Genomic DNA, 23,364 nt, shown 5'->3' with positions numbered 1-23,364 from the left:
TACAAAACAGAAGTACTGAATGAAAACTTAATGCATCTGTCGTGACATTGCTTCTAGGTTCTTATGAGTGTTAACAAGAGGGAGAGCCAACGGGAATTCGTCTCGCTGCAGTAATACCTTGCACGATAGTTTCATTTTCATTCCGTTGGTGCTACACTGAATTCTAGATCATTGTTAGTTACACAAATCTCGTTTTATTCTCCATCATTGCAACGTCAATGTATTTCTTTTGCTAATAATTAGACCTGAAACATTTAGTTACTTTCAAGTTACTTCTGACGAAGAAAGCAGTCGCTTGTTGATCTACAACCAATTTCAACACAATAATTGCCCTGTCTATCCCAGTAGGACTCCTATTAGTTGGACCCTTTCACAGTTCCACCAAAAAGCAATACCATAAGCAACACAAACAATACTAAAACCAGGCGCTGTGCAGCTACAGGGACGAACTGCAAGTAATCAGGGGCATACAGAACTCGGAATAGGCCAAAACACGTGGTCCGCTGAGACTACCGACCAACTAACTAATGGTCTTTTGCGATGAAATCATAGTGAATCGGCAACTGAAGCCGTGTTACCAAGATGTCGCTGCGATGGACGGCAACACAATTGGCGACGGTGGAAACATATTCTTTGAAAAACCAATCGTCATCAACTTCTCATAGAACAGAGCCTTTGGTCACTTTCCGCACAATCGGCCAACCGTCTTCGTGATCGCTTCAGCAAGAAGGCCCAACTTCCTCGGACCGCTGTTCAAACAAGACTTGCACACCGTGAAATTTCGGCCCGCCGGCCGCGGCCCGTCGGCGTCGCCGACGTAGGACCAGAGGAGAAACAAAGCAGAGGAAGTCGCCTGGAAGAGATATCGATGCAAGCCGACCTGCCGCAACATGGCCTACTAAAAGCACTTACCTCTCCCCACCTTTTTCCTGACAGATGACTAGGATAACGAAGGGTCTCTATCCGACTTACTCAATCTGACTGACGTGTACTCGGGAGGTCGCACCGCTGGCTAGATTACGGACTGAAAGGTTAACAGGACTCAGAACAGTGAGGACCTGATAAGGTTCTAGAAAACGGGGTGGAGGCTTCCTGGAAATTCCGGCCTCGCTACCGCCCCCAGAGCCGAAATTACGCACAAAAATTCGATCCCCAACTTTGATATGAGCGGGCTGCCTCCCCTGATTATAACGCTTGACTTCTCGACGGTGATCTAGATGAATAATTTGCCTAGCCCTTTCCCAGTTCAGCTGAATAACCTGCATGGCGATCTTTTGTGGCAAAAAGTCACTGATATTCCGCAAACAAGCAGGTAAGCAAATACTAAGGAATTGGGGTGGCGGAATTAGAGGCAAGGTTGATGCACGGGAGTGCGGCATGCCACTTGGTATGTGTTTCAGAATGATAGATTATGAGAGAGCCCTAGGAATCTTATTTACCCAGCAAACGAGTCCTGGGGATTGTAGGATGTTGTCGAAATATGTCTGAAACCTACAATTACGGATAAGGGGGTGTAAGGCGAAAGGTTAGAGCGCATGTACCTTCATGCGTCATTTCCTGTTACTACCTTATTGATATAAATACCCGTAAAACCGGTAGGCGTTTAGCTCTTACAATTTCAGTTAATTACAACACAGACTGAGTAAGATATCAGATTTCAATAACAGGGCAATAAAAGCAGATAGGCCTTGATTAACAAGAGTTTCAACCAAATTTATGAAATAGCTTTTAATTTAATTAAAAGGGAACAGGTAGGCCTTCAGTAATAACAGCTTCAGTTAAGTAAAATTACCAAACAGAAAACAGGGAGGCCTCCCATGATAAGAACTTCAGTTAAATGAAACTACCAAATAGAAAAAAGGCAGGAAATCAATAATAACAGCTTCCGTTAAGTGAAATTACAAAATACCAACAATAATAACAGCTGCAGTTAAGTAATATTACCAAATAGAAAACTGACAGGCCTTCAAAATTAATCGCTTGATTTAAGAGAAATAGATCAGCTAAGAAATAGCAATGATCGCAACAGGCATATAGGTATCAGCGAGAAAATAACTGTTAAGATCTGAAAATCCAAAGCTGAACTGAAGTTCACTAGTCGATGCTGAAGTTCCAAAGGGGGCCCAGAATTCAGCACAGTGAAACTGGCTTAAACTCTTATCGGTGTGCCACGCCTCAGAGCTGTCTGGCCAGGCTACGCACAAAGACGGCACTCAAAGTCAGCCACGGATTCGAATCGGCACACAGATACCCCAGTAACCACCCGCCGAACTCCTTGCCCAAGACGCTGCGCTAGTGCTCGCCCTGCTCACCAGGTGGAACTCTCACACCGTCCTCTTCATTACTTTACCGCTCCACCACTCCCCACGCCACAACACAGGCCGTCCCCATCAACAACCTCGAGCAAACACCTTAGTGTCCTCAAAACACAGTGACACCACGCGACAAATAGGGCTAATAGCGCCAGGAATTCGAAAGGCGGCTCCAGCAACCCAGCCACGGCTCAATGTATAAAGGCATTCTGGAATCAAAAGTGCTTAAACTCTTTTGAAACAACGGTTGGGGCATTGTCATTGACTAACGACCTGGAAGAATCAAATATAAAAAACATCTTACAAAGATGGCAGATAGTAATAGCGGTTGTAAATCTCCCACTGGGAATAAGCCAGCTGAACTGGGAAAATCTATCCATGACAACCAAAATGTATTGTTTCCCTGCTTTAGTACGGGGAAGGGGACAGCGTAGTTATTGAATAACTTGTCCATAAGGCGTTGTTCTCTCTCCGACTGGAGGAAATCCTTGAATGAGTTGTAATTAGGTTTTTCCAGTTGACCTAGTTCGCATTCCCACATTAATCGTCGGACATCCTTACTCAACGACGGCCTAGTTACGTGTGTTTACACGTTAGCAGTGCTCTTGTGAAACCCCAAATGGCCCGCCGAGCACTGGGTCATTGAAATAATCAGAAATGGACGGGACAAGTTCCACAGGCAAACAAAGTGTCAGCTCAGGTGGTCTCACAACAACAACACAAAATTCCTTTCATCAACCTATACCCCGTCACCTGCTGCCCAGCAAGCAGACGCTTCCTACTAATGTCTAGCTTGGGGTCCCATTCTTGCTCACCGCCGAGATCAGCAAAGAGCTCCGGCACCTCCGTTAAGATGGCACAATTCCTTAAATGCTTTGTCGCACTCACTTATCTCCTCGCCGTCCTCCTCACACATCTGCTGAAGTGAGTGGCCACCTGTTTGTCAGCCCCTTTTATACGCTGCACCCGAAAGCGGAATGTTGATATGAGCATCACCCACCTGTCAATTCCGACAGATTTCCTGGGACAGGCCAGGACCGAACTTCATGCCTGATTATCAGTTTAGGGATCAAATTTCCTAAGCTACATGCTGGATTTAATTTTTTCTAGTGCAAAGAGTACGGCCAAAGCCTCATACTCGTAAATGGAGCATTTTAATTCACCCGTGTGAAGTTCCTAGAAGCGAAGGCGACAGGGCACCTCTCCCCAGAACCTTCCTGCAGTGGAACAGCAGAAACTCCAGCATTGGAGGCAACGGTCGGGACGAAACAGACTTTTTGGAAGTCTAGGATGACCAAGACTGGAGGGTTACTCAATGCAGTTTTATTGGCCTCAAAGCAGAATGCTGACCCTTTACCCAAATGGAGACCTGGAACAGATTTAGGGCAATAATTGGCTATGCCAATGAACCGAGCTATACCATTTTCGTTTCTGGGTACAGGAACCACAGAAAAGTGTACATGCGCTCCTGGTCGGACCTGATCCCACACTCTGAAACAAGGTGTCCCAGGAAGCAGATCTGACGTCGAGCTAGGGTGACTCTAGATAGTTTCACCGTTAACCTAGCTGCCCAAAGCCACGATAACACCCTCTGAATATGTCACAGATACTGGTCGAAAGAACTACTATAGATGAGAATGTCATCGAGGTAGTTATACAAGGAGCTAAATATGAGATCGGCCGACAAATGGTCCACTAGACGAGACAAGACCGCTGCCCGATAGTTAAGCCGAACGGAACCTAATTGAACTCACACATGTTCCAGTCGGAACAAAATCCGATTATCTACGTGGAATTTTCAGCCAATGGTAACTGATTATAGGCTTGATTGAAATCAAACACAGTGGAATAGCTGGCCCCAGAGAAGCATTTGAAGTGGCACGGATTCAAGGACGACGTTCAGGTTAAGGGCTCTGAAATCGACCATTGACCTAAAATCCTCGACTTGTCCCCTAGGAACGAGCAAAATGGGCGAAGCATGAGGCGACTTGAATTGTCTCGCACCCATCCTTGAACATCTGGTTCATTTTCTTCTTCAATATCCTCATTTTTTGGGATGAGAGACGACATGGAGCTTGCAGCACAGAGACATCATCCGATACACGAATTTTATACTGAATTTTGTCCATTACGCCCAAACTGTCAGTGAGGACATCGGGATAATCTCCCAAGATCTTCAACAGCTGGGGAACCTGACCTTACTCAAGGTGGTTAACATCTGAGATTGACATGAGTTAATTAGTTTTACCTTGCCTCTGCTACTACAAGAATAAAGAGCTACTTTTTCCAAAAGTGAAATCAAGCACCAACTCAGTTTGCTGAACAAAATCACAACTGAGGAGTAGGGAAACGGGCACCTTCCTATTGAGGACCAATTTAATAGATTCCCTCACCTATCAGAGACAGCTCTTGGCCATTAACTGCTCGACATCTCTGAAGAGTAGTGAGCAAAGGGGGAATTCTACATGACTCACCATATTCCAAATATTAATCGTAATCTAACACAGGAATTGAACTGCCTAACAGGACACAAACCTGTTCCTGGTCAAGTAGAGCGCAAACATACGCCAGAGAAGAACTATTAATGCTAGTGAGACAAGCGCATCCGCAGGGATGACTCCGCAGACCGATCTCAGTTGGGCTCATATGGCGTCATCTATTACGTCGTCCTCCTCGCTCGACTGGACAGTCGCGCACCAGATATCCCCTTTTCCACAGCGGAAACATGCGCTACGACCAGAAAGTTTAAATAGAAACAGATGAGGTTTGCTGCCTTGCACTTGGAATTCGGACAGTAACCCCTTTAGCTGGTTGCGCTGTTCGTCTGCGAATCTCAGAGCTTTCATGGAAGACAACAATTCATTCAGAAAACATTGTGGGCTTCTGGGTGAATGCGGTCCATGGCCAGTCGTCTGGTCTCATGCCCCGGGGAATGTTGAGCACACTGTCACGTTCCGTGACCGTTATCTGTAAAGCGGCAGCTGCCGTGCGCATACGCTCTATGTATTCGAGGAAATTCTCAGTAGGCGCGGTCGCATTAATGGTCGAGCTCTGATTCAGTATGGATATGGAGTGATAACTTTATCAAGTGCTCCTCAGATCTAGAGTACGCGCCCCCCAAGTTTCTCCGAAAGTACACTATTCAGTGAACCTTGGGTCAAAGGATATAACAAAAGCAATAGAACCGAGTGGGGAACCTGTAAGGCATCAGCATGAGTATCATAACGGACAGTTAGCCATAACAACTCTTCAGCATGGGGCGGTTGACCAATGGCTACATCAGAAACGCCCCGAAACAAATGCGTTATTGGTTTAGGCAGTTTAGCAAGTGATTCTACAATCGATCTATGGGGAAGGTAAGCATCAGTTTCCTGGCCTCCTTTAACTGACAAGTCCCGGATGACGCGGCCCCCTCTGTGCCACTCACTTCTCCTTCTAAACTTGACGGGCTAGCGATTACTTGTAAACCCAAGACGCGAGTAAACGATTGACTAATAACGTCATATCGCTCTTTGGTAAGAGGGAGGTGGCTCAAATGAGATATACGCTTCCTCAGTGGAATAGTTGCGCCTGAACTCTTGCTAACTGAGTGACTCTCGGCTGATCACCTTCAAGAAATTGAATATAGTGATTAAGCTCACTGAGGGCACCAGAACAAATACAAACCAGTGCACCTACCTCACCAATCAGGTGGGAAGATATGTGGATCTGTCTGTCCAAGGACGCGCGCAGTCTAGCTATTACTTGTATGGATATGGTGTCTGTTCTTTCGGACATGTCCGATAGAACAGACACCATATCCATATAAGTATATAGTTCTGGCAATACCGGCCGTGACCTTCTTCTGTGCGGATGCACACATATTCACGGAACTCTTACGGGACTTGGCAAGAATGTCTTCCACGACTAACGGGTGTGTTGGGGTGGGACACTACGAATGTAGTTTGTGAACATACAAAGTGAGAATGTGGGTCTCACGGGAGGCGTGACCGAGATAGTCCCTGCAGTTGCACTCTCCACTGTGCCCACGGTGGCTCAGATGGATAGAGCGTCTGCCATATAAGCAGGAGATCCCGGGTTCGAGTACTGGTCGGGACACACATTTTCATCTGTCCCCGTTGATATATATCAACGCCCGTCAGCAGCTAAAGGTATTGATATAATTCTAATTTCAGCCATCTATTGGTGACAGATAGAGACTTCTATTCAATGTAAAGACTAATTCGGTATGTTAGCTAAATTTCATATACAGCGACATATTTTCTAATATGCAACAAACGCGAGTCACATGACACTAATTTTTATTCCAAACCTTTTCGATATTTGTGCAGTCTTTTGCGTAAGTGCAGATACCACATTAACTATGGCCGTCAACGAAAGGTTAGTCACGTCATCATGAATCTGACATGTACTCTTAAAACTATATGCAACGCAAAAATGAAATCGAATAGTTACTGCAAAATCCTGTGATAAAGGCTGAGTGCGTCCACCTCGATTCTGTCATCGCGGCGCTTCTCTAACTGACCGAAAGCGGGAAAACGAATAACTCGCCCAGGACTTCGGACGAAAATTGGTCTTTACGCACTGGACGCCGTAACCTGCGCGGACGCAACTAATGTACAAAAATGGCAGCAACTTTAATTTTTCTCTGTTATTCTAGTTCTGGCTAATGCAGCATTACGCAATGAAACCAAAGCAGTAGGGAGACAGATGGACTGTTTGTGTATGACGCTGTTTTTGTCAGAAGCACTCAGAATTTTTTGTCACAGCACGGGTACTTCACTTTCAACTCCACTTTCGTAAAAACAGACAACATAACAACCTCACAGGGATCGCCGAAACGCGAGAAAATGGTTCGAGCGTTATGGCTGGGACTGATCCGTAATCTCCAGAGTGCTCCTGCAGGCCGGTTCAATCTACAGATGAGTCCTGGGACAGCTGTTGGTACGGTTGTGTGAATTCAGAAACGACGGGGTGCCAACAGGACGCACTGCCAGTTGCCGCGACTTTTAGCGGGTATTGTGAGGGCTATAACTTTTCTGTAGTCTCATAACTGTAACACCTGGAGTGGAGCCTGTTTCAGTTTTAGAATTATTCTAAAGCGGAACATTTAATATTTGGATACTTCGTCTCTATACTGGCCAAAACACCTTACATTTTTTTCTGAAATAGATGGCTCCTAAGACATTCTGTAGTACACCATGTTACCCTTAGAATTTTAATACTTAAACGTGAAGATATTATTACACAATTTCGTTTTGGTTATTAGTAACAATATAGCACTGTAGTAGTAGCAATGGGAGCTATAAATGTCTACGCTCTCACATCAGTGCCTTTTCAATCCCTGGCCATATAAATGGATCAGTACAGCTATATGTATATGCTGTAGGTCACACTTTAAGTGTCTGGCATAGGGTTAATCGAACCACCATCACAATAATTATCTATTATTTCACTATCGAACAGCGCACGGAGGAAACTAACACCTATATCTTTTCGTACGAGGTCTGATTTCCCTTATATGTACATAAAGTCCGGAAAGCTTTCAATTATGTATTGCGCAAGAACCAAACATTGTACAGATATCATACATATTGCATTTTGAAGGGAAACAGTGTAAGATATTTTTTCTCCAAGTATACCGCCACAGCGTAGTTTCGTAATTTACCGGTAGTCAGCGCTAGTCGCAAACATGGCGAGTTCAGGTGCGGAGCGAGCTGTCTGTTTGTTGAAGCTCGAAGTGGCCTCCCCGATCGCCAGATCTCACTCCGTGTGACTTTTTTCTTTGGGGACACATTAAAAATATGCTGTATGCACCGTCTCTACCAACTGATGTAGCAAAGCTTCGGGAGAGAATACGGGAAGTGACTGACACGGTCGACGATGCCATTCTGGGACAGGTATGACAACCATTCGATAATTGTATTGACGTCTGCCGGGTCACTCATTGTCCGCATATCGAATGTTCGCAATAAAAAAAAATGCTATATGTATGACATCAGTACAATGTTTAGGTCTTGTGCAATAAATGATTGAAATCGTTCTCGGACTTGATGTTCACCCTCTGTTGTCATGTAAGTATTCGTCAACAAAATACTTCCACACTGGTGATTTAAATTTCGTGAGAAGATCGCGCCGCAACGAGGAACGCCCTTATTTTAACGATATCCATCACACTCTCCTAATTCTCGATAGTACAAAACCTGATGCTGTTCTTTGAACTTTCTCGATGTGCTGCATCCATCATAATTGCTAAAGATCCCACATCGTGCAGCAGCACTCAAAAGATGGGTGGACAAATGCAATGCAGGCAGTCTATTTAGTAGATCTGTTGCACCTTCTAACTGTTTTGGCAATAAACCGCAGGCTTTTGTTCGCCTTCCCCACAACATTTTCAATGGGGTCTTTCCAATTTAAGTTGATCATAATAGTAATTTCTATGTATTTAGTCCCCCCCTCCCCCCCATGAACCATAGAACTTGCCGTTGGTTGTGAGGCTTGTGTGCCTCAGCGACACAGATAGCCGTACCATAACCACAACGGAGGGGTATCTGTTGAGAGGCCAGACAAACGAATGGTTCCTGAAGAGGGGCAGCAGCCTTTTCAGTAGTTTCAGGGGCAACAGTCTGGATGATTGACTGATCTGGCCTTGCAACACTAACCAAAACGGCCTTGCTGTGTTGGTACTGCGAACGGCTGAAAGCAAGGGGAAACTACAGCCGTAATTTCTCCCGAGGGCATGCAGTTTTACTGGATGGTTAAATGATGATGGCGTCCACTTGGGAAAAATATTCCGGAGGTAAAATTGTCCCCCATTCGGATCTCCGGGCGGGGACTACTCAAGAGGACGTCGTTATCAGGAGAAAGAAAACTGGCGTTCTACGGAGCGGAGCGTGGAATGTCATATCCCTTAATCGGGCAAGTAGGTTAGAAAATTTAAAAAGGGAAATGGATAGGTTGAACATCTACATCTACATCTACATCCATAGTCCGCAAGCCACCTGACGGTTTGTGGCGGAGGGTACCTTGAGTACCTCTATCGGTTCTCCCTTCTATTCCAGTCTCGTATTGTTCGTGGAAAGAAGGATTGTCGGTATGCTTCTGTGTGGGCTCTAATCTCTCTGATTTTATCCTCATGGTCACTTCGCGAGACATACGTAGGAGGGAGCAATATACTGCTTGACTCTTCGGTGAAGGTATGTTCTCGAAACTTTGACAAAAGCCCGTACCGAGCTACTGAGCGTCTCTCCTGCAGAGTTTTCCACTGGAGTTTATCTATCATCTCCGTAACGCTTTCGCGATTACTAAATGATCCTGTAACGAAGCGCGCTGCTCTCCGTTGGATCTTCTCTATATCTTCTATCAACCCTATCTGGTACGGATCCCACACCGCTGAGCAGTATTCAAGCAGTGGGCGAACAAGCGTACTGTAGCCTACTTCCTTTGTTTTCGGATTGCATTTCCTTAGGATTCTTCCAATGAATCTCAGTCTGGCATCTGCTTTACCGACGATCAACATTATATGATCATTCCATTTTAAATCACTCCTAATGCGTACTCCCAGATAATTTATGGTATTAACTGCTTCCAGTTGCTGACCTGCTATTTTGTAGCTAAATGATAAAGGATCTATCTTTCTGTGTATTCGCAGCACTTTACACTTGTCTACACTGAGATACAATTTTCATTCCCTGCACCATGCGTCAATTCGCTGCAGATCCTCCTGCATTTCAGTACGATTTTCCCTTGTTACAACCTCTCTATACACCACAGCATCATCCGCAAAAAGCCTCAGTGAACTTCCGATGTCATCCACAAGGTCATTTATGTATATTGTGAATAGCAACGGTCCTATGACACTCCCCTGCGGCACACCTGAAATCACTCCTACTTCGGAAGACTTCTCTCCATTGAGAATGACATGCTGCGTCCCGTTATCTAGGAACTCCTCAATCCAATCACACAATTGGTCTGATAGTCCATATGCTCTTACTTTGTTCATTAAACGACTGTTGGGAACTGTATCGAACGCCTTGCGGAAGTCAAGAAACACGGCATCTACCTGTGAACCCATGTCTATGGCCCTCTGAGTCTCGTGGAGGAATAGCGCGAGCTGGGTTTCACATGACCGTCTTCTTCGAAACCCATGCTGATTCCTACAGAGTAGATTTCTTGTCTCCAGAAAAGTCATTATACTCGAACACAATACGTGTTCCAAAATTCTACAACTGATCGACGTTAGAGATATAGGTCTATAGTTCGGCACATCTGCTCGACGTCCCTTCTTGAAAACGGGGATGACCTGTGCCCTTTTCCAATCCTTTGGAACGCTACGCTCTTCTAGAGACCTACGGTACACCGCTGCAAGAAGGGGGGCAAGTTCCTTCGCGTACTCTGTGTAAAATTGAACTGGTATCCCATCAGGTCCAGAGGTCTTTCCTCTTTTGAGCGATTTTAATTGTTTCTGTATCCCTCTGTCGTCTATTTCGATATCTACCATTTTGTCATCTGTGCGACAATCTAGAGAAGGAACTACAGTGCAATCTTCCTCTGTGAAACAACTTTGGAAAAAGACATTTAGTATTTCGGCCTTTAGTCTGTCATCCTCTGTTTCAGTACCATTTTGGTCACAGAGTGTCTGGACATTTTGTTTTGACCCACCTACCGCTTTGACATAAGACCAAAATTTCTTAGGATTTTCTGCCAAGTCAGTACATAGAACTTTACTTTCGAATTCATTGAACGCCTCTCGCATAGCCCTCCTCACACTACATTTCGCTTCGCGTAATTTTTGTTTGTCTGCAAGGCTTTGGCTATGTTTATGTTTGCTGTGAAGTTCCCTTTGCTTCCGCAGCAGTTTTCTAACTCGGTTGTTGTACCACGGTGGCTCTTTTCCATCTCTTACATCTTGCTTGGCACATACTCATCTAATGCATTATGTACGACGGTTTTGAACTTTGTCCACTGATCCTCAACACTATCTGTACTTGAGACAAAACTTTTGTGTTGAGCCAACAGGTACTCTGAAATCTGCTTTTTGTCACTTTTTCTAAACAGAAAAATCTTCCTACCCTTTTTAATATTCCTATTTACGGCTGAAATCGTCGATGCCGTAACCGCTTTATGATCGCTGATTCCCTGTTCTGCGTTAACTTTTTCAAATAGTTCGGGTCTGTTTGTCACCAGAATGTCTAATACGTTATCGCCACGAGTCGGTTCTCTGTTTAACTGCTCAAGGTAGTTTTCAGATAAAGCACTTAAAAAAATTTCACTGGATTCTTTGTCCCTGCCACCCGTTATGAACGTCTGAGTCTCCCAGTCTATATCCGGCAAATTAAAATCTCCACCCAGAACTATAACATGGTGGGGAAATCTACTCGAAATATTTTCCAAATTATCCTTCAGGTGCTCAGCCACAACAGCTGCTGAGCCAGGGAGCCTATAGAGACATCCAATTACCATGTCTGAGCCTGCTTTAACCGTGACCTTCACCCAAATCATTTCACATTTCGGATCTCCGTCAACTTCCTTCGATACTATTGCACTTCTTATAGCTATAAACACGCCTCCCCCTTCACTGTCCATCCTGTCTCTGCGGTATACATTCCAATCTGAGTTTAGAATTTCATTACTGTTTACGTCTGGTTTCAGCCAACTTTCTGTCCCTAGTACTATATGGGCGTTGTGACCGTTTATTAATGAGAGCAGTTCTGGGACCTTTCTGTAGACGCTCCTGCAGTTTACAATTAGCACATTAATATTGTTATTCCCTGTTGCATTTTGCCTACTCCTACCTTGCTGCGTCTCAGGAGGCGTCTTGTCGGGCCTAGGGAGGGGATTCTCTAACCTAAAAAACCCCCATGTGCACTCCACACGTACTCCGCTACCCTTGTAGCCGCTTCCGGTGTGTAGTGCACGCCTGACCTGTTCAGGATGACCCTACATTTCTCCACCCGATAGCGGAGGTCGAGAAATTTGCACCCCAGATCTCCGCAGAATCGTCTGAGCCTCTGGTTTAAGCCTTCCACTCGGCTCCAAACCAGATGACCGCGATCGGTTCTGGGAACGATACTACAAATAGTTAGCTCTGATTTCACCCCGCGAGCGAGGCTTTCCGCCTTCACCAATTCCGCCAACCGCCTGTACGAACTGAGGATGACCTCTGAACCCAGACGGCAGGAGTCATTGGTGCCGACATGAGCAACAATTTGCAGTCGGGTGCACCCAGTGCTCTCTATCGCCGCCGGTAGGGCCTCCTCCACATCTCGGATGAGACCCCCCGGCAAGCAGACCGAGTGAACACTGGCCTTCTTCCCCGACCTTTCCGCTATTTCCCTAAGGGTCTCCATCACCCGACTAACGTTGGAGCTCCCAATAACTAATAAACCCCTCCCCCCGTGAGCCTGCTCGGACCTTGCTGAAGGAGCAGCCACATGTCCACTCACAGGCAGAGCGGGCGATGCCACACGGCCAGCCTCCACATTGACCCTCCGCCTCGTGCGCCGCGAACGCCGCTGAACCCGCCACTCCCCTTGGTGAGAGGATTTCCCAACCGCGCCCAGTACACGCGAAGATGTCTCGACAGCAGGGACAGTGGGTGAAGCATGTAACACCTGGGGTGTACCTTGCGACGCACCAGACTCCCCACTGCCGCTACACTCCGAGGCAGCAGCCTGAAGACGACTGATCGCGGCCGTCAACACGCTCAGCTGTTCGCGAACAGTGGCCAGCTCCTCCTGCGTCCGTACACAACAGTCACACATCCTATCCATCCTAAGGAATCAATTTACTGAAGAGAGTTAATCAACCGTTAACTAGACTGCTAATTCACTAAAGGCGGCTGTTTATTCACTAAACTGTGGTTGCTAGGCACTTCTTGTAGAAAACAATGAAAATAGCACTACCTGTCTCTGGACTGTATTGAAAACAAACACTAGCACTACTGGCGCTATGGTTGACTAAAGGGACTCTCTGACTGTGTTCAAAACAAACACGAAATCTATGGAACTATTAATAGCGCTCGACAATTAAAGCTTCCTAAAAGCAAATACACACGGAAGAAGAAGTGACAAGTAAGAAAAATACAGTTAATACTTAAATTAAGGTAGCTCGCTGCACAGCAGACGTGACGCAGACGGCAGTTACGACGACACTGAAGTTAGATATAGTGGGAATTAGTGAAGTTCGGTGGCAGGAGGATCAAGACCTCTGGTCAGGTGACTATAGGGCTATAAATACAAAATCAAATAGGGGTAATGCAGGAGTAGGTTTAATAATGAATAGGAAAATAGGAGTTCGGGTAAGCTACTACAAACAGCATAGTGAACGCATTATTGTGGCCAAGATAGACACGAAACCCACACCTACTACAGTAGTACAAGTCTATATGCCAACTAGCTCTGCAGATGACGAAGAATTTGAAGAAATGTGTGATGAGATTAAAGAAATTATTCAGGTAGTGAAAGGAGACGAAAATTTAATAGTCCTGTGTGACTGGAATTCGATAGTAGGAAAAGGGAGAGAAGGAAACGTAGTAGGTGAATATGGATTGGGGCTAAGAAATGAAAGAGGAAGCTGAGTGGTAAAATTTTGCACAGAGCACAACTTAATCATAGCTAACACTTGGTTGAAGAATCATAAAAGAAGGCTGTATACATGAAAGAAGCCTGGAGATACTGATAGGTTTCGGATAGATTATATAATGGTAAGACAGAGATTTAGGAACCAGATTTTAAATTGTAAGACATTTCCAGGGGCAAATGTGGACTCTGACCACAATCTTTTCGTTGTGAGCTGTAGATTAAAACTGAAGGTGGGAATACAAGGAGATGGGACCTGGATAAACTCACTGAACCAGAGGCTGTACATAGTTTCAGGGAGAGCATAAGGAAGCAATTGACAAGAATGGGAGAAAGAAATACAGTAGAAGAAGAAAGGGTAGGTTTGAGGGATGAGGTAGTGAAGGCAGCAGAGGATCAAGCAGGTAAAAATACAAGGGCTAGTAGAAATCCTTGGGTGACAGAAGAAATACTGAATTTAATTGATGAAAGGAGAAAATATAAAAATGCAGTAAATGAAGCAGGCAAAAAGAAATATAAACGTCTCAAAAAGGAGATCGACAGGAAGTGCAAAATGGTTAAGAAGGCATGACTAGAGGAAAAATGTAAGGATATAGAGGCTTATCTCACTAGGGGTAAGACAGATACTGCCTACAGGAAAATTAAAGAGACCTTTGGAGAAAAGAGAACCACTTGTATCAACATCAAGAGCTCAGATGGAAACCCAGTTCTAAGCAAAGAAGGGAAAGCAGAGAGGTGGAAGGAGTATATAGAGGGACTGTACAAGGGCGATGTACTTGAGGGCAATGTTATAGAAAGGGAAGAGGATGTAGATGAAGATGAAATGGGAGATATGATACTACGTGAAGAATTTTATAGAGCACTGGAAGACCAAAGTCGAAACAAGGCCCCAGGAGTAGACAACATTCCATTAGAACTACTGACAGCCTTGGGAGAGCCAGTCCTGACAAAACTCTACCATCTGGTAAGCAAAATGTATGAGACAGGTGAAATAACCTCAGGCTTCAAGAAGAATATAATAATTCCATCCCCAAAGAAAGCAGGCATTGACAGATGTGAAAATTACAGAACTATCAGTTTAATAAGCCACGGCTGCAAAATACTAACGCGAATTCTTTGCAGACGAATGGAAAAACTGGTGGAAGGCGACCTTGGGGAATTCCGTAGAAATATGGGAACACGTGAGGCAATAATGACCCTACGACTAATCTTAGAAGCTAGATTAACAAAAGGCAACCCTACATTTCTAGCATTTGTAGACTTAGAGAAAGCTTTTGACAATGTGGACTGGAATACTCTCTTTCAAATTCTGAAAGTGGCAGGGGTAAACTACAGGGAGCGAAAGGCTATTTACAATTTGTACGGAAACCAGATGGCAGTTATAAGACTCGAGGGGCATGAAAGGGTAGCAGTGGTTGGGAAGGGAGTGAGACAGGGTTGTAGCCTCACCCCGATGTTATTCAATCTGTATATTAAGCTGCTCGTTCTCGCTTCCCGAGCGCGGGGCCCCGGTTTCGATTCCCGGTGGGGTCTGGGATTTATCTTGCCTCGAGATGACTGGGTGGTGTTGTGTCGTCTTCATCATCATCATTCATCCCCATTACGGTCGGAGGAAGGCAATGGCAAACCACCTCCACTAGGACCTTGCCTTGTACGGCGGTGCGGGTCTCCCGCATCGTTCCCCTACGCTCCGTCACAGAGTATGGGACTTCATCATCATCATCATCATCATCATTGAGCAAGCAGTAAAGGAAAGAAAAGAAAAAGTTCGGAGTAGGTATTAAAAACCTCGGAGAAGAAATAAAAACTTTAAGGTTCGCCGATGACATTGTAATTCTGTCAGAGACAGCAAAGGACTTGGAAGAGCAATTGAACGGAATGGACAGTGTCTTGAACGGAAGATACAAGATGAACATCAACAAAAGCAAAACGAGGATAATGGAATGTAGTCGAATTAAGTCGGGTGATGATAAGGGAATTAGATTAGGAAATGAGACACTTAAAGTAGTAAAGGAGTTTTGCTATTTGGGGAACAAAATAACTGATGATGGTCGAAGTAGAAAGGATATAAAATGTAGACTGGCAATGTAAAGCATTTCTGAAGAAGAGAAATTTGTTAACACTGAGCACAGATTTAAGTGCTAGGAAGTCGTTTCCGAAAGTATTTGTATGGAGTGTAGCCAAGTATGGAAGTGAAACATGGACGATAAATAGTCTGGACAAGAAGAGAATAGAAGCTTTTGAAATGTAGTGCTGCAGAAGAATGCTGAAGATTTGATGGGTAGATCACATAACTAATGAGGACGTATTGGATGGAATTGGGGAGAAGAGGAGTTTGTGTGCACAACTTGACTAGAAGAAGGGATCGGTTGGTAGGACATGTTCCGAGGCATCAAGGGATCGCCAATTTGGTACTGGAGGGCAGCGTGGAGGGTAAAAATTGTAGAGGGAGACCAAGAGATGAATACAATAAGCAGATTCAGAAGGATGTAGGTTGCAGTAAGTACTGGTAGATGAAGAAGCTTGCACAGGATAGAGTAGCATAGAGATCTGCATCAAACCTGTCTCAGGACTGAATACCTCAACAACAAGAACAACATGTTTTTAGTTCCTCTTATGGCCTTTAGATTTGACTAATTTATCGTGTAAGCTAAATTAAACTGACCACTCACGTGAATAACCTCTCACGTTTCATTATTTAGGGTCAATTGCCAATTTTCAGACCGTAAAGACATCTTTTGTAAACGCTTTTACAATTTCTTTTGGACTTCTGATGACTTTACTATACATCAAACGAAAGCACCATCTGCAAACTACCGAAGATGGCTGCTCAGATTGTCTCCTAAATCATTTATATAGATAAGGAAATGCAGAGGACCTATAAGACTGCCTTGGGAAACATCAGAAATCACTTCTGTTTTACTTGATGACTTTCAGTCAGTTACTACGAACGGTGAAATCTCTAGCAGGAAATGGCGAATCCAGTCAAATAACCGAGACAATATTCCATAAGCATGCAATTTAATTACAAGCCGCTTTTGAGGTACAGTGTCAAAAGCTTCCTGGAAATCTAGAAATATGGAATCTGAAATCACTTCCCAATAACAGTCAGCACTACGTGTGAGTAAAGAACAAAGAGCGTATTGTATCCTTTATTGGAAACAGATATGATGTAATTGAATAATCCATTATTAACTAAAGCAGTTTCAGTGATGATAAGAGGAGTGGATAAATACATGTTACACGTCTATCCATGTGTATTAATATTTCATTAAATAAAATATTAAAAATAGAACATAATTCTGAACTTGTGTCTAATCTCTGGTTTTTCACGTTAATTTGATTTTTGTAGTTAGGAAATGAGTTGAAACGCTAACAAAATACGTAATTCAATAATTTCGTGTGAGAAAACAAGCGTACTGTTTGCCTGTTAGCTAAACTTTTGAAGATGACTGTGGATAAGGATCACGTGACAGCTGGCACTGAAATACATAAGGGCTGCAGGAAAAGCCGGTATCGATAAGAAACGAGAGAAAAGACAAATGTTTACAAAGACGTTTTCTTTTATAATGTCATTCACTCCTTCGGATATGATTAATGAAATAGCGGCCGCTGTAAACCATATGTTACCGCATAATCGGTCAAAGGATATGAAATATCACTATCAGATGTGACTCTCAGAACGAAAGATATTACGGCAGTTATATCTTTAAACGTATATATAGACACATTACGAAATGTACTTAGATCACTTGATCCGAAGCCATAATTAGCTGATTCCCCAAACTTTATCAGTAGCTTTTCCGCATATTTTCAGTCTATCTAAATACTGGAATCACGGATATATAATTTCAAACAAAGGATTTCGGTCAAGCGACCATTCTCAGGAAGCAGACAACCTTACATCAGGCTAACAGTAGGTGCTGCAACTGCTAATATAATGTAGCTGACACCACAAAAGTTTCCTGGAAGTTTATGTAACGATATCAATGCCTTTTATTGAGATAAACTGGTCACCCTAAATAAACACACATTTCAGCAGCTTTTTCTGCTTTCGTGAAGCTGTTCGTCGTCAATATAGTTTCGGAAACAGCCCTTCTTCCTCTTTCCAAGATTTCCTGACGCAACGTTTCTATGAGAGTGAATCTTCATTGCAGACAACGATCAGATGTTTAATTTTTTATGCTGAGTATGCTGATTTCAAATTGTTCAAATGGCTCTGAGCACTATGGAACTTAACATCTGTGGTCATCAGTCCCCTAGAACTTAGAACTACTTAAACCTAACTAACCTAAGGACATCACCCACATCCATGCCTGAGGCAGGATTCGAACCTGCGACCGTAGCAGTCGCGCGGTTCCGGACTGAGCGCCTAGAACCGAGAGACAGGCGCATGCCGATTTCAGTCAGTAGACCATCATCAAGCCGAAGCCTTACGGGCGAACAAAACCTTTGAATTGCGTGGATAACATTATACAGACAAAAATTATGGCGTTAAATATCGCAGAAATTACAAAGCCTAAACACCTTCTCAGTACAACATTCGATGTGAAAATTTCGATGTAGATAGAAAAACGTAGATTCTGTTGCACTAAATGCTCTCCAAACGACACAAATATATACGAGGCGCACACAAGACAATCACACATTTTAAAGTGAAGAAATCTGCAATGGAGTTGTAGAAAACCAATTAACAATAAATATCATAGGTAAATCACTATGAGTCTTGGAGTAAGCTCCTAAGGGAGTGTCTGTAGCTTAACACACTCTATCTCTATCCACGATTCATAGCAATTTGCATTTTATCTTTAATGTTAAAAAAAATTTTACTACGAGTCAATCACAGTGCTCTACAGTTTGAAATGTATGATCGTCTTATGAGGGTCTCCTACTTATTTGTGTCTTTTCAAGAAAGAAGCAACGTTTTTCTACCTACATCGATGTTGTTCATTTATTGCAGTTCATGTTGTTCGTGCTGTAGTGAGAAGGATGGAAGCGATTAAGGTATAACGTCCCGTCAACAACGAGATAATTAGAGACGCAGCACAAGCACCGGTTAGGAAAGTACGGGAAAGGCAATCGCCCGTGCCCTTTAAAAAGAACCACCCCCGCATTGACTGAAGCGATTTACGGAAACAGGGGAAACCTAAATCGAGATGGCCGGACGCTTGTTTGAACTGTCGCTCTCCGAAATGCGAGTTCAATGTGCTAATCACTTCGCCACCTCGCTCGGTGTAGTGACAAGCTGACCATTATCGGAATTGGAGATTTGTAGTAAGTTACTATTGAACGAAACTGCTGAAGTCATCGGTTTCTAGCCTTACACACTGCTTAATCTAACTTAAACTAATTTACACTAATGAAAACACACACACATGCACGAGGGAGGACTTGAGCCTCGGACGTGGGAAGCCGCGTGCAGTGTGGCAAGGCGCCCAAGATGGCGCGGTTATCACACGTGGCGGTCGTTATCGGAGCCAGCGTCTTGGTGCATCAGTAACCTCCCCATCACCCACGTACTGGTTCCCGTGGAATGCGCTCTTCATTGGGCCAACCAGATAGGATTCGGAAGGTGCGAGATCCGGGCTATAAGATGGCGAGATTGCCAGCGGGCACACACCTTTGAGAACCCCAAAGGGCGGACGGATTTGTCAGCACTACCAACAGAGACGTCCAGTTGAGCAGCCGGAAACCCTCATGTGCCAAAGCTGAAGGAGTCACAGATGTGGTCGGCCGGCCGGCACCCGAGAGATCGGACTGGTTTGCACGACTTCGTCGTGATGATGGCAGGAACCTCGCCCAACAACTCAACGCGTTTTTTTTTTTCACTGCGACGTCTCCGTAGCCATATTTAATGCTCCTATGAATATATGCGATGCTTTGGTTTCCCGCAAATACACTCCTGGAAATTGAAATAAGAACACCGTGAATTCATTGTCCCAGGAAGGGGAAACTTTATTGACACATTCCTGGGGTCAGATACATCACATGATCACACTGACAGAACCACAGGCACATAGACACAGGCAACAGAGCATGCACAATGTCGGCACTAGTACAGTGTATATCCACCTTTCGCAGCAATGCAGTCTGCTATTCTCCCATGGAGACGATCGTAGAGATGCTAGATGTAGTCCTGTGGAACGGCTTGCCATGCCATTTCCACCTGGCGCCTCAGTTGGACCAGCGTTCGTGCTGGACGTGCAGACCGCGTGAGACGACACTTCATCCAGTCCCAAACATGCTCAATGGGGGACAGGTCCAGAGATCTTGCTGGCCAGGGTAGTTGACTTACACCTTCTAGAGCACGTTGGGTGGCACGGGATACATGCGGACGTGCATTGTCTTGTTGGAACAGCAAGTTCCCTTGCCGGTCTAGGAATGGTAGAACGATGGGTTCGATGACGGTTTGGATGTACCGTGCACTATTCAGTGTCCCCTCGACGATCACCAGTGGTGTACGGCCAGTGTAGGAGATCGCTCCCCACACCATGATGCCGGGTGTTGGCCCTGTGTGCCTCGGTCGTATGCAGTCCTGATTGTGGCGCTCACCTGCACGGCGCCAAACACGCATACGACCATCATTGGCACCAAGGCAGAAGCGACTCTCATCGCTGAAGACGACACGTCTCCATTCGTCCCTCCATTCACGCCTGTCGCTGCCGTCCGGTCGCAGGTCGACGGGCACGTGCACCTTCCGCCGACCACTGGCGACAACATCGATGTACTGTGGAGACCTCACGCGCCACGTGTTGAGGAATTCGGCGGTACGTCCACCCGGCCTCCCGCATGCCCACTATACGCCCTCACTCAAAGTCCGTCAACTGCACATACGGTTCACGTCCACGCTGTCGCGGCATGCTACCAGTGTTAAAGACTGCGATGGACCTCCGTATGCCACGGCAAACTGGCTGACACTGACGGCGGCGGTGCACAAATGCTGCGCAGCTAGCGCCATTCGACGGCCAACACCGCGGTTCCTGGTGTGTCCGCTGTGCCGTGCGTGTGATCATTGCTTGTACAGCCCTCTCGCAGTGTCCGGAGCAAGTATGGTGGGTCTGACACACCGGTGTCAATGTGTTCTTTTTTCCATTTCCAGGAGTGCATTAACTCAGCGACATCCCCCTGCTTGGAACGCTCCTCCGTTACAGACGCCACTTTCAAGGTCACGTAAGGCGCCGCCACGTAGTGGAACTTACTTTAACCATAGCGCTTGAAGCGGGAATGTTCCCCGATGTCCCACAACAAATTCGATTTTTTTTTTTTAAATCCGAAACTGGCGTTGCTTATTGAACGCCCCTATTATCACTATGATAGTGTACTCTGCCACAAAGCGGCATATGTGAGGTAGTGATTGTGTGGACAACAACATTCCCAAAATGGCATGCAGTAATTCCATGGGAACCTCTTGATAGCTAAAATGCTTATTCATAAGCCGTTTCGAAATATCATAATCAGATAACTGTGACAAAATGTACACAAAATCATTTTGTTCCTTTATTGGGTGGGCTGGCAGCAGCTTAGTACGCTGCTCTTCAGCCTACAGAATTTTTAAAATATAGGAAGATAAGAAACAACAAAAACAGGCGGTAAAACGGTGACGTACAATGCAAAACGGCGGAAAATCGTGGGAAGTTGCCGGCCGGAGTGTCCGAGCGGTTCTAGGCGCTACAGTCTGGAACCGCACGACCACTACGGTCCCAGGTTCGAATCCTGCCTCGGGCATGGATGTCCTTAGGTTAGTTAGGTTTAAGTAGTTCTAAGTTCTAGGGGACTGATGACCATAGATGTTAAATCCCATAGTGCTCAGAGCCATTTGAACCATTCTGAAAATACACAGGAAGCAGACACGGAAAATAGTAGACAGACAATTAAAAAACACGGCGAAAGTATGGATTCTGTTCGCAAGAGATATACAAATCACACCCAGCGACAGTATGATTTCCATTCGCAACACTTTGAAAAAGAAGCCCAACACTTGACAATCACTGGAAACACTGCACTAAAAAGTTGGCACGAAGAGGACACACCACAGGCAAGGGCAGATGGAAAGGGGGGCGACAGATGTGGGGAAGAAAAGGAGGGGAGGAGAGGATAAACAAAAGGCGATGAGGAACCGAGGAAGGGAGAGGATTCAGTAGGGGGTAGCAGGGCAGACGCAAGAAGGAATGGGGAAAGGCAGATAGAAGAAATGCAAAAGGACTCGAGGGAGGGAAGGGTGGCAGAGAGGGGTAGGTGGGGAAAAAACCAGATGGAAGGGGGAGGGGGGAGGGAGCCCAGGACGAGGACAGAGGAAAGGAGAGAGGCTGAGGATCAGAGTTGATAGGAGGGATAAATGGAGGGAGAGAGGGAATCATCCGGGAGGGGAAAAGAGAAATTAGATAAGCTAATACATATTAATTACGAGACCAAAGTAACATCAGGAATGGAAGTACATACTAGCTACAAGTACTTACAACTGGCCTAGGGAAGCTCATATAACTGAGCAATACAAGAAAAACATAGAATATCATATGCAACTGCCGTTGGGCGATATTTACAAAAGATGTTATTAGGATACTTCACAGACCGGACTGAAGATAGCACACACTGGGATCATTTTATATATGTCAACTTGGTGCCAGATAGAGACAAATCAAGACAGAGCTATCATACTTCTATAACACACAAAACAACGTACATATTCCTACCACTTTAATTTGATTTTCTTTTACAGGGAGCGTCATATCGTGAATGAACAAATAAAACAAAACACGACATGAGTCAAAACGGGTCACAGGCCACACAAAAAGGTCGTACTAAACATTACGCAACTAGGAACAGTGTCCAAATACTTCGTCGAGAGAGAAAGCAACGCAAAGGCCGCCATTATGAAGAAAGATGTCACAATTTTTTAACTACAATTTTACAAACGAAGCAAGCAAGCTTCAACGTATTGAGACCACAGATGGGTCATGTCAGAAACCAAACCTATCACAAAACAGCATTTTTTTCAACTGTGACAACGTGTGCGGGAGATTTATAAGAACAAGGGGGAGTGGCTTTGGGAGGTGGAACGCAAGGTCAAGGTAGGAGTCAGATGGAGACAGTTGTTGAATTATTTAAATGGGCGTGGGACACGCCGAGGTTGGGGACAGGTGGGAAACTGAGGAAATTGAGCAAAGGGTAGCATAAAGGGATGGAGGGAACGAAGAAGGGAGGGGGGTGGAGGAAATGTTGCTCCAGTGGTACATTCTTCCAACTTCGCCTAACAAACATAACGACATTAAAGCTACATTACAAAAGAAATGAACATGGTTTTTTTTTTTTTTCAGTGCATTATTATCTTACGAAGTAGAACATTATGCTGAAACTTCTTGAATAATATAATAAAAGTATAACAGAGTCATTAAAGCATATAACTGGGTGGGGAAGGCGTGGGCAACGAGGGAAGGTGGGGAAGAGGAGGAAGGCGGATTGGAAAGTGCAGATAG

This window comes from Schistocerca americana, chromosome 4 (assembly GCF_021461395.2).
Source record: "Schistocerca americana isolate TAMUIC-IGC-003095 chromosome 4, iqSchAmer2.1, whole genome shotgun sequence".
Lineage (NCBI taxonomy): Eukaryota > Metazoa > Arthropoda > Insecta > Orthoptera > Acrididae > Schistocerca > Schistocerca americana.
The sequence above is the reverse complement of the archived record's forward strand: the minus strand, read 5'-3'. Positions refer to the sequence as shown.